Below are 13,902 nucleotides of genomic sequence, written 5' to 3'. Positions count from 1 at the left end.
TGGTTCTCAAACTGAGGGAAATACTTACCACTGCTGTGCTACATCACCCTTTCCGCTTCGAGGGAACACCAACGCAAGGCTCCAAGGACACGGGGGAAATCCTTTGCATTCTTGCCTAGGAAGTCCCTTAAGGCGTAGCCGTAGCTGAAGGATTCCTGGTGTCGTCGACACAACTACTTCCTCGCGCCGTTGCAAGGGATACACAGCAAAACAATCAGAAGTATTTCCGGCCCGTTGTCGGGGATCTTTTTGAGGTAGCAGAAGTATTTCTGGCGCCGTTGCCGGGGAGGAGGATTGCTTGCCCAGGAGATCAAGGCAAGAGTAATCTCCCGTCAACATGCCTATTTTTGGCGCCGTTGCCGGGGAGGAGAAATCAAGATCTATCCAAGTAGGTCTCACAAACTCTTCTCTTGCATTTACTTTTGTTGCCACTTGCCTCTCGTTTTCCTCTCCCCCACTTCACATTTTCCGTTTTCATTTGCCTTTCTCCTTCGCCGTTTGCTTTTGCTTTTTTTCGTTCGCCCTTTTCTCTCGCTTGCTTTCTATTCGCTTGTGTGCCATGTGCCCTCAATATGCTTGCATCTTTGCTTGCTGAAAATCTAGTGATATGGATCCTCATCCACTTGCTAGTCTCTTTAAGAGACCCACTCGTGTGGAACAAATTGCTAGTGAGTTGAGGGCAATTGACTATTTCTTTGGAGTTTTGCGTAAGATGCGTGAATCTGAAAATTGTGAGGAAGAAATTCATGAAGTGATTCACGAGGGCTCCTTTTGAAAAGCATGATTGCAATGATTTCACTATAAATCCTATTAGTGACAATCATGCTAAAAATATGCAAAACCCTAAGCTTGGGGATGCTAGTTTTGCTATGACCACTGCTTATTGCAATAATCATGATTGGGGTGATGATCTTTCTTATGATCTTGAAAATTTGTTCAAACCTCATGATGAATATGATATTTGCAACAATACTCAAAGTGGGATTGGAGAAGTCATGACTTTATTTGATGATAATCCCACTATTTTTAAAGAGCGTCAACTTTGCATGCATGTGGATCATGAAAAGAATATCCTATTGGATAGCTATATTGTTGAATTTGAATATGATCCCACATGTAATTGCTATGAGAGAGGAAAATATTTTGGTAGAAACTTTCATGTTACCAAATTACCTCTCGTCATGTTGAGATTGATATTGTCTCTTCCTTCTTCCTTGCATATGGTAACTATTGGTTGTCTTGCCAATTTGTTTTCCTATAAAATGTCTATGCATAGGAAGTATGTTAGACTTAGATGTGATTTTCACATGCTTTAGGATGCTCTCGTTGTGCTTCAATTCTTGTCTTTTCTGAGAGCATCATTGAATGCCTAGCTAAGGGCGTTAAACAAAAGCGCTTGTTGGGAGGCAACCCAACGAATCTATCATTTTTATTTCTGTTTTGTGTTTTCCACACTTTCATAATTATGTTATGATTGTGTTTTTTGTGTTTCTTTTAGCATTTGTGCCACGCAAAACCGTTATGATTAGTCTTGGGGATGATCGTTTGGTCATGCTGGGAAAGACAGAAACTTTCTGCTCACGAAAAGAATTTTCATTTTTTTCTGTAGGAGCTTTTGAGTTGATTCTTTTTGCTGATGATTGCTACGCAAATTCTTCAGACTATCGTAATTGTTCAGAATTTTTGAAGTACCATAGGTATACGAAACATACAGATTGCTACAGACTGGTCTGCTGTTAACAGATTCTGTTTTTTTTGTGTTGGTTGCTTATTTTGATAAAACTATGGATAGTATCGGGGGTATTAGCCATGGAAGATTGAAAGTACAGTAACCCAACATCAACACAAGTAGAATTTAAGTTTGCTACAGTACCTAAGGGAGTGGTGGTTTGCTTTCTTGTACTAATGTTATCACGAGTTTCTGTTTAAGTTTCGTGTTGTGAAGTTTTCAATTTTTGGGTGAAGTTCTTATGGACAAAGAGATAAAGAGTGGCAAGAGCTCAAGCTTGGGGATGCCCAAGGCACCCCAAGAGATTCAAGGATGCCGTAAAAGCCTAAGCTTGGGGATGCCCCGGGAAGGCATCCCCTCTCTCGTCTTCAATCCATCGGTAGCGTTACTTGGGGCTATACTTTTATTCACCACATGTTATGTGTTTTTGCTTGGACTATGTTGTATCATAGGAGTCTTTTATTTTTTTGTGTCACAATCATCCTTGCTGCACACCTAGAGAGAGAGACATGCACACGCCGTGATTTTGTCGAGCTTCACTTATATGTTTTGGTAGACAATTCAGCTCACATGTGCTTCACTTTTATCTTTTGAGCTAGATACTTTTGCTCTATGTGCTTCACTTATATCTTTTAGAGCGCAGCGGTGCATGGCTTAGTAGTTGATCTATGCTTTGAAAGTAGTCTCAAAAGGGGTAGTTATCCAAAGGGATACGAAAACTTCCACCTTCATGTGCATTGAATAGTTAGAGAAGTTTGATTCATCTCAATAAGTTTTGAGTTGTGGTTATGGTAATATTGAAGTCATGCTAGTAAAGTGTTGTGGATCTAGAAATACTTGTGTTGAAGTTAGTGATTCCCATAGCATGCACGTATGGTGAACCGCTATGTGATGAAATGTGAGCATGATTAGTATATTGATTGTCATCCTTTGCGTGGCGGTCGGGATCGCGCGATGGTTTATACCTACCAACCCTTCCCCTAGGAGTATGCATTGAATGCTTTGTTTCGATTACTAATAAAACTTGTGCAACAAGTATATGTGTTCTTCATGACTAATGTTGAGTCCATGGTTTAGATGCACTTTCACCTTCCACCATCACTATCTTCTTAGTGCCGTGCAACTTTCGCCGGTACACAAAACCCACCATTAGCCTCCCTCAAAACAGCCACCATACCTACCTACTATGGCCTTTTCAAAGTCATTCCAAGATATATTGCCATGCAACTACCACCATGATATGTGCCACCATGTCTACATTGCCTTTGCATGATCGTAGGATAGCTAGCATGATGTTTCCATTGATGTCTATGCCATGCTAGATCATTGCCACGGTACACTACCGAAGGCATTCCAGAGTCATAATTGCTCTAAGTTTTCAGTTGAAAGTGTGATGATCATCATTATTGGAGCATTGTCCCATGTGAGGAAATAAAAGAGGCCAAAGAAGCCCATAAAAAAGAGGCCAAAGAGTCCACCAAAATAAATAAATAAAATGAGAGAAGCCACTAGTAAACACTACAGCCCCCGGGTCTATTCACATCCATCGTTTACATCTCCGCTTTTACTTTGCTTTTTTACTTTGTTGCTTTCAGTTCTCACTTGGCAAACAATCTATAAGGGATTGACAACCCCTTCATAGTGTTGGGTGCAAGCTTTTGTGTTTGTGCAGGATCTTGAGATACTCTTCCGCCGGATTGATACCTTGGTTCTCAAACTAAGGGAAATAATTATCACCGTTGTGCTACATCACCCTTTCCGCTTCGAGGGAACACCAACGCAAGGCTCCAAGGCCACGGGGGAAATCCTTTGCATTCTTGCCTAGGAAGTCCCTTAAGGCGTAGCCATAGCTGAAGGATTCCTGGTGCCGTTGACACAACTACTTCCTGGCGCCGTTGCAAGGGATACACAACAGAACAATCAGAAGTATTTCCGGCCCGTTGCCGGGGATCTTTTTTAGGTAGCAACCATCAACAAACGAATCCACTAGATGTCGAACCCAAACCTAAGATCATGCATTTGTTGGAAGATTGTCCTATAAGTAACTACTTGAATTCCCACCTAAGAATTCCTGAAATTTTTGGTCATGCAATCTGGTACACGGATACAAGGAGTAATAATCACACAACTCCTATACTAACCCGTCACCTGTATCACATCCGTCAACACAACCAGAACCTCGGACCTTCATCTACAACAGACCCTCGTGATCACAACGATACAAAGTATGGCAGTACTCCCGAACAATCTGCACCAGTACTGGGGACATCGGGGTTATGTCGCCACTACTAGTATTGAAGCAATTACGAACATCCTTCGTTCTGAGATACTAAGAAATCTGAATGATAACGATGTGCTCGAGAATCCCATGGAGCTCAACTCCCCGGAAGAAAATCAAGTCAGACAGGAGGCACCAAGACAGAACTCCGTCACATTAGCATCATGTAGATTTCAAAAATATCCGCGTGATCCTAAAAAAAATTGAGTGAGAAGAGGAGTAGAATTAAAATATTACGTCAAGATTCCTCACGAAAGCATAGAAGAGGAGAAAAAAAGAATCCTACTCTCCGATATATAACTAGACTCAAAGTAGTTTTTCACTAGACTCGACTCGGCCAAGTTCGATCAATCAAGGGGGCTCCTAGGTCGGTACTGCTCTGATACCAACTTGTCACGCCCCAGATGCGACTCTATCCTCAATTTGGCACGAAGGCCTCGTCAGGGATAGAAGCGCATCTTGTTGTGTCGCAAGAATGGGTATCGTTACAAGTACATGTACTGAAAAAGAAGAGTTATATATATATAGAATTGGCTTACACTCGCCACAAGCTACATCAGAGTCACATCAGTACATTACATAATCATCATGAAGAAGAGCAGGGTCCGACTACGGACGAAAACAAACGAGAAACGAAGAACGACGTCCGTCCTTGCTATCCCAGGCTGCCGTCCTGGAGCCCATCCTAGATCGAAGAAGAAAAAGAAGAAGAAGCAACTCCAAATGAACAATCAACGCGCTCGCGTCAAGTAACCTTTAACAGTACCTGCAACTGGTGTTGTAGTAATCTGTGAGCCACAGGGGACTCAACAATCTCATTTCAAAGGTATCAAGACCAGCAAAGCTTTATTAGGTGAGACATGGTTAAGTGGTGAGGTTGCAGCAGCAGCTAAGCATATATTTGGTGGCTAAACTTACGAGTACAAGAAATAAGAGGGGGAAGATCTACGCATAACGGACGTGACTACTGATGATCAAATGAATGATCCTGAACACCTACCTACGTCAGACATAACCCCACCGTGTCCTCGATCGGAGAAAGAACTCACGAAAGAGATAGTCACGCTTACGCACACAGTTGGCATGTTTTAATTAAGCTAACTTCAAGTTATCTAGAACCAGTGTTAAACAAAGTTTCCACGTTGCCACATAACCGCTGGCACGGCTTTCCGAAAGATTTAACCCTGCAAGGGTGCTCCAACTAGTCCATCACAAATTACCACAAGCCGCATAGAAATCCTCGATCGCGACACTCGCGATCTCGTCGGATTCCTTAGTGGAAAACGTCAACTCTGAGATTACCCAAAGCATCACCAGAATCCCGATGCACAAGATATCTAGTCAAAGGTAAAACTAATCCAGCAAGGCCACCCGCGTGTCGACGATCCCGATAGGAGCCGCGTATCTCGTTCTCAGGACATGACGGATAAGCTACGCGTACGGAGGCCTGATAGAAATCACCCAAGTTTCCCTGGGTTGGCCCCGCACAGTGCTCTGTTTTAGACCAGCACCATCAACACTGCCCCCCGTGTATTATGTAGAATTACTCCTCGGGTAGCGCTAACTCCCTATGCATTTTAATTTAACAGAATTATTATGTTCGGAAAATGTAGTACCAATGTTGGGCCTTGCCAGACCAGCTTTAATCTAAAACGAATTACCAAGGGGGTCCCCAGAACAACCCTGATCGTGTTAGGAGCGCTCATTTATGGAACATAACACCGGTAGCCGAAACTAAGGGGGCAAAGGTGGAACAAAACACGAGGCTAGAAAGGCCGAGCCTTCCACCTTTTACCAAGTATATAGGTGCATTAAAATAGATAGCATTTAATAGGGTGGTACGACAAAGGACCCATGTTAACACATGGAAGCAACTACACCTGCAACTAGCAACGCTAACACAGGGTTAAGCAAGCGGTAACATAGCCAATCAGTGGTTTGCTAGGTTGAACAGGTTGAAGGGTTTTCATGGCATTGTTGAGAGGCTGGCATTTAACATGTGGTAGGCAACGAGACATAATCGATAGAAGCGATAAAACTAGCATGGCAATAATAGCAATGGTATCAGGGGAAATGGTCATCTTGCCTGAGATCCCGCTTGGAAGAAGAATGCCTCCGTGAAGCAGACGAACCGACGTAGTCGAACGGGTCCTCACAATCCGACACGCTACGGAACTCTATCGAGACGAAGCAAACCGGAAACACAAATCAACACACGAAATTCACCACGCGATGCACAACACATATGATGCATGAGCAGCTGAACACATGCAAGACAGGGCATGAAAATTCACGACAATCAAACACTACACATTAAGTGAAGTTCAATATGCAACGAGTTGCATATTGACGAAACTCCAGATACGAGTTATTTAGTTCTATCCCGATTAGGTACTCGGCAATATTAAATGTGATTAAACATGGCAAGAGGTGAAGCACAATTAATCTACCTATCTAGGCATTTTAAATGAGGTCGGAAATGACATATAGCATCTCTGAAACGACCTCACATGTTAATTTACAATTCTGTCCAAATCTGAACTAACACATTTAATTAGTTGTTAAAAAGCAAAACAAATAGGTTCACGTGATTCTACGCGTCATGGCAAGCAATTTACACATAGAGATCATCTCCAACGGAGCTACGATTCAAAAGATACGGACACCGCAAGATATGATGGCATGAATGCAATATGTGTGGAACGACGGTCACGAGCACTTCAAAACATACAAGCAGAAAGAGAAAATGAAACTACACGAGATTCTAAGCAAGTTTTATATAGGACATGATCAAATCGGAGCTATGGTTCAACAACTACGAGCAAAACAAGAAATCACGACAATCTACCAAAATCAGCCACATAGCATTTTCTATGCCCCACAACTACGGGCTACAAAATCCCAATAGGCTCAAGCAATGCATGAGACGATAGAGGGCAAGAAGCACTACAGCAAACAACTAACAACTAGCATGGCATCATGGAACACTAGGAAAAGAAGTCACAAAATGGCATCTCACACACTATTTCAGACTTGGTGAAAATTACACTTCATGAAAGTGCAGTTTTCGATCTTAAGCCATATTAACAGCGGCAAAACCATAAGCTACAAGACTCCAAATGGCATGAAAATTCACATCATGCTAGAGAATCACAAAGTCTACAACTAACTCCATTGCACCAACCTCAAAAGAGCTACAGGTCACAAGATAGAAGCAAAACAAAACAACAACAAAATATAACAGATTCCAGACTTAGAAATATTTCAGCACCTCCAAATCAGCACTATTTCTAGCAACTTGAGAGCAAGCAAACCACACCTAAACATGCATATCTATTCCAACCAAAATACCAGGGGCTAGAGTAAACACCCAAGAAGAACTCTCTAGTTGACAACTCCTTCAAACGAAGCACAGAATAATTCGTACGAAAAAGACAAGAGGGCAACATGGCAAAATATCACGCGAACTAACTTGCTCAAAAGCTAAAACCAAATACACAGAATGGATTTTTCTACCCCGAAAACATATAAAATATGTGGGGTTGTACAACAAAAATAATGCCACACGTAAATGCGAGATAATAACCTAAGCACGGAAAATAAACTAGCGGCAAATCCCTACACGCAAAAATACCAACGACTACTCTAAAATACATGGCAAAGGTGCTCCTAAAACATGGACATTTCTACTACGGCATTCGGGCTATCCGGTCTCGCGCGAAAAATTAATACGGGACATAAACCTATCAAGACAACACGCAAAACTAGGCATATGACATCTCAAACTTCGTCAAACAAATATGCAAGTTGTGAAATCGTGTTCTACGTGCAAAACTATCCCAAAACCATATGCTACACGCCTCGTTCCGACACACGGAATAGAAACTACGGGCATATTAAATTACGTCTAATTTCTGGAATATATATAATTCCGAAAATCACCTAAACAACTAACCGGGCCGAAACTAGCATGGATCACTATCTAGCGCCTAGGCAAAAAAAAACATAGAGGGCCGACCTGGAGGGAGGAGGAGCTGGGCCGGTGGTTGAAGCAGGTCAACGGGCCAAGGGAGAGGCGAGGCGGCCCGACTCGGGGCGGAGGAGGCCTGCCTGGCATGGGCGGTGCGGCAGGCCAACGCGGCCTCATGCGGCAGGGCGAGCGAGAGCGCTCGTCGCCTCCTCCCGTGCCCGAGGGCACGAGGCCCGGCGATGCTGCAGCCTCGCTGCAGGAGGACGGGGAGGAGTCCCAGCAGGCAGACCACGTGAGGCCTTCGTGGCGGTGGGGATGGCCGGATCCAGGCTGGACCGGACCCGGGACGAGGCTCGCCGGTGGCGACGCGCAGGTTGGGGCCGGCGGCCATGGATTCCCTTGCGGGACAGAGAGAGGGAGAAAATGTGAGAGAGAGAATAGAGGGAAGGAAGAAGGAGCAGGGGGCGCGGGGCTCGGCCTGGTGGTCCGGCGAGGTTCCGGTGGCGGCCGGCGAACTTTGACGGGGAGGCGTGGTGAGGGCCCGACGAGGCATCGGCTAGGGTGCGGGGCTGCTGGCGCCATGGGAGGGATGCGAGAGGAGCTCGGCATGGGGGATCGGGACCAATGGCCTCGGGCTCCAAACGGGCTCGGGCGGGCCCAACGCGGGCCTCGCAGGCCCGACGGCTGGAGGTGGGAGGAGGGAGTAGGTGGGAGGCGGCTAGGGTTTCGAGGGTTGCACGGATTTCGAGGGATAGGGGGTTTGGGTGCCTTAAAAAATAGGAGGGGTATATATAGACAAATGGGGGGGCTAGGTTAACCGGAATCGTGTTCCGGATCCAACCGTGCGGTCGGATTCAGGTAATTCCGAACGCGGGAACGGTTACGAGGCCGTGTAGAGGGGATATCCGGAGACGAGATGGAGAACGGGCGGCGCGGCAATGATTTTTAAAACACCGATAACCGTCCGATGGTAGACCGAATACGGTGCCGCTACGGTCGACCGTTCGGGTACCAGACGGTCTCCGATCGCGACGAAATTCGACAGGCAGCCTACCTATAACTAATATCGATCGCATGCCAAGTTTCACCTCGATCAAAGAAAGTTTTACGCACACTTTTAAAAACAAGATTTGGACGATGTCGCGGGCGCGTGCGTGTGCGGTCGGGCTCAGAACGGACAACGACGAGAACCGGCAACTAACAACGGATGCAAGTTTTGAAAACTGGCGGCAACAGAGATGACGATGCAATGCAGATGATGCGACTGATGCGATGATGATGCGACAAAAGAAAATAGACACACGACGAATACAGAAAGAAAAGGGGAATCTTCTGGAACGTCGGCATCGGGCTGTCACATCCTCACAACCTTTTTTTTGTTTCTTTTTTTTCTTTTTTTCTTTATATCCTTTCTCTTTTTTCGGTTTGTTTTTTCTTTCTTTTCCTTTTCTTTTTTTTTATGAAAACGAACAAATTTTGAATTTCCCATCATGTATTGAAAACATGAACGTTTTTTTAAAACGGAGGACAAATTTGAGAGCGCGAATAAATTTTTAAGGGTAGTACTCTGTGTCGGCGCATGAGTTCAATCGTTTCGGCCGGTCGCCACGTAGCCGTCCGATCCATCGGACAATAGCCGTTGGATTTTGCCGCCCAAGTCATCTTCTTATTTCTTCGTTTTTTAGTTTCGGATCCGTTTGACACAAGATATCTCTGTCCCTTTCACTGCGTGTGTGCGCTCCGGCAAGGCGTGGTAACAGCCACGTCCCTATCCCCCCAACCCGATGTAGCCACTCCTCGCAACACCAGCTGCTCGTCCCCCCTCGTCCTCCCAACCATCATCCTCTCCTCCCCGTCACACATTGTCGAGGTTCACCGCGGCTTGTCGCCGTCATTGAAGCATCTCTAATGGAGGTCGGCACCTTTTTTCACTAGTTGCAGCTCGCTGTCTCGCCACCACCTCCATCCGCCCATAGCTCGCCGGTTGCAGCTCAACACCGTCACATCTCGACGTCGGTTGTAGTTTTTACAGGTACCGACTGTAGCTTTTACAGGTGTCGGCTGCAGCCATTGTAGCAAAAATTGATATCGATTATAGCAAAAATTGACATCGGTTGTAACAAAAAAAAACGACGAACTCGGGTTGCAACTGTGACGAACCTGGATGCAGCTTTTTTAGTAGACAGTTGTAACAAAAATCGACACGGGTTGAAGTAAAAATCAACACCGGTTATAGCAAAAAAATCAGGCGGACTCGGGTTGCAACTCTGACGAATGTGGATGCAACTTTTTTAGTGAATAATTATAACAAAATTCAACACCTGTTGTAACAAAAAAATCGCTGACGCGGCCCACACGATAGGATTAACCTTAGAGCAACTCCAACAGGCGCTGCATTGTCGCGCGCGGCAAATTGCGTTTGCAGCGCTGCTTGTATAGCACGCGCAACACATGGACGGTTCAACAGCTGCTCTAAAATACAGTGCGGCAGAACGCTCCAACAGGCGCGCTGGAGTGCAGCGTGCGCGGCAGCACAAACAACAATTGCAAACATGTATACAACATCAAAGATCAAACAAAAATTAAATAAATTAAAAATAAATCGAGAATAAATAGTTTAGTTATTATTACAACACACACAAATAATTTATCATCCATACAACAATAGTGCATCAATAAATAAACAAATAGTTTAATAATACAACAAATAAAACAAATAGTTGACAAAGTTGCCATCAAATAAACACACAACAAACAATTAGTTCATGTACTAGTTGTTTTGTTGCCCTCTTCATGACCATCACTCCTCGACGAGATCTTTTTGAAGCTCATCGTGCGTATCGGTTTCTCGAATGGAATGATACGAGGTAAGAAAGCGGGCAATCCTCTCTTTCCTCCTCCGCACTCGCACGGGACATCCTATCAATTCATACCGAGAGTAGTCTAAATCTTGTCCACACTCATTCTTAATGATCATGTTATGCATGATGACGCAAGCGGTCATGATGTACCATAGCATGTCTTCATCCTAGAGTCTAGCCGGTCCTCTCACAATAGCAAATTGGGATTGCAAAATCCCAAATGCTCTCTCCACATCTTTCAAAACAGCGGCTTGTGCATTATGGAAATCAACTTCTTTCTTATCGATACGCATCAACTTGTTGTCGGCTTCGATTCTATTCCTCAACAATCTTTGATGACCAAAAACCGAACCCCCGTGCTTCGGTCTCTTCCTCTTCTTGTACGAAGCTAGGAGCAAAGTTAGCTCCTCCTCTTCTTGAAGGTCGAATTCTTCATCGAAAGAATCGTAGGACATCTACGAACAACAATATGAACTAGCTATAAGCGGCAGTAAACAAAAAATGCATTTGACGGTTGTCGGGCAAGAATTTCATACCTTGTAAGAAATTCATCGGACACCTTGTGTGCGGGGTGTACGATGCCGCTTGCCTGGCGCTGTTCGCCGGACTGCACGCAGAAATCAATGGCAGCGACGGAGGCGAGCTCCTGCGCGGGACTTCCGCGGCCACATGCAACTAGGAGTGACCGCGCCAGCGCTGGATTCACGTGGCGAAAGCGGCCGGCAAAGGTCCGATTCAGCGCGGTGGCGGCTCCCGTGCGGCCATGCGGTCGACAGCGGGAGTGCTTGGCGAGTGGCAAGACAACGTTGGTGCCGGGATTCGCCGCGGCTCGCGTCGGAGCGGCGTCAGAGGGTTGGATAGGGCGGCGGCGCGAGCACGGGGAGACTTTAGCGACAGTTGGCTTTTGTGCGACGAGCGTGCCGTGCCCGCGCGCTCGAGCGAAAGCCCAAAATATGCCTCCCCCGAACCTGCGCGCTGGCAAAAAAAAAATCGCGCGCGCGACATATTAGCCATTCTTTTCACGCGGTGCCGTTTTAGCGCGGCTGTTAGAGTTGCTCTTAATCCTATGACGCGCGCTCCGTCGGCCGAAGCGTTCGGTAGACGCGTCGGCCCCAAACATTTACCAATTTTTAAAGCATGAAAATCCTTGAATGTTGAGAATAAATTTTAAAACCGAGAACTATTTTGATAAATCATAAATAATTTGGAAACGCAAATAATTTTTTAAAGCACGAACATGTTTTAAGTCTTGAGAACAGAATTTTGAAACCGAGAACAATTTTGAAAAACCCAAACAAATTTTAAAGCACGAACAAATTTTAAAGCATGAAATTTTTCTGAATCTTAAGGTCAAATTCTGAAACTGAGAACAATTTTGAAAAATCCCGAAAAATATGGAAGCACGGACATTTTTTAAATATTGAGAACAAAATATTGAATTGGAAAATAATTTTGAAAACCCCCGAACAAAGTTGGAAGCTCGAATAATTTTGAACATTTTTTAAAACGGAGACCAAATTTGAAAGCGCGAATAAATTTTTAAAGCACAAACATTTTTTCAATCTTGATAACATATTTTGAAACCAAGAACAAATTTGAAAAATCGTGAACAAATTTGAAAGCGCGAACAATTTTTTAAAGCATGAACATTTTTAAATATTAAAAACAAAATTTTGAAAGCGCGAACAATTTTTTAAAGGTCGAATTTTATGAACAATTTTTTGAAAGGACAATAATTTTGAAAAACCCCGAACAAATTTGGAAGCACAAACAATTTTGAACATTTTTTGAAACAGAGACCAAATTTGGAAGTACAAACATTTTTTGAATCTTGAGAAAAAAAATTGAAACCAAAAACAATTTTGAAAAATATTGAACAAATTTGGAAGCACGAACAATTTTCTAAACATGGACATTTCTTGAATCTTGAGAACAAAAATTTGAATGGAGAAATTCTTTGAAAAAAAACGAACAAATTTGGAAGCGCCAACAATTTTGAACATTTTTTAAAATGGAGACCAAATTTGAAAGCACGAACATTTTTTGAATCTTGAGAACAAATTTTGAAACCCGTAACAGTTTTGAAAACTCCTGAACAAATTTGGAAGCGCAAACAGTTTGTTAAAATGTAAACACTTTTTGAATTCTGAGAACAAAATTTTGAAACGGAGAACAATTTTGAACAACTACAAACAAATTAGGAAACACGGACAATTTTGAACATTTATTAAAACGGAGACCAAATTTGAATGTGCAGACAAGTTTTTCAAGCATGGATATTTTTTGAATTTTGAGAACAAATTTTGTAACCGAGAACAATTTTGAAAAATCCTGTACAAATTGAAAGCGCGAACAATTTTTTAAAAACGAACTTTTTTCAATCTTGAAAACAAATTTTTAAACCGGGAACAATTTTCAAAAAATCCTGAACAAATTTGGAAGCGTGACCAATTTTTTAAAACACAAACTTTTTTAAATATTAAAAACAAAATTTTGAAACGAAGAATAATTTTGAAAAAAACTGAAGAAAATTGGAAGTGCAAACAATGTTTAAAGCATGATATTTTTTTGAATCTTTAGAACAAATTTTGAAGCCGAGAACAATTTTGAAAAAGCTGAACCAATTTGGAAGCTCGGATTTTTTTAAATCCCGAAGATTTTTTGAAGTTATGAATGTTTTTGAAAACAGAAACTATTTAAATTTAGAAACTACTTTTTAAAAACTGAAACTATTTCTTAAAAACAGAAACAAATTTAGAAATGATTTTGAAAAACAGAAACTATGTAAAAGCTGAATACGGTTTTTTTTTTCCTTTTTTCGTTTTTCTGCTTCTGTTTCTTTTTTTCCCTTTTTTCTATGGTTATTTTTCAACCTAAGTTCGTGTTTTAAAAAAATTCTTGAATTCCAAAATTATTCTTGATCTTATAAAAATGTTCAGAAAACGTGAGCACTGAGATCTTTTGTCAATGTTTCTATAAGAGAAATCTAAATTTTTTGAACCTGTTTTGATTTTTGTTCGAAGGAAGTGTACACCCGAACTCATTTGAGCAACTGAACTCGGTC

The sequence above is a fragment of the Hordeum vulgare genome, chromosome 6H, assembly GCF_904849725.1.
Source record: "Hordeum vulgare subsp. vulgare chromosome 6H, MorexV3_pseudomolecules_assembly, whole genome shotgun sequence".
NCBI lineage: Eukaryota > Viridiplantae > Streptophyta > Magnoliopsida > Poales > Poaceae > Hordeum > Hordeum vulgare.
Note: the sequence above shows the minus strand (reverse complement) of the source record.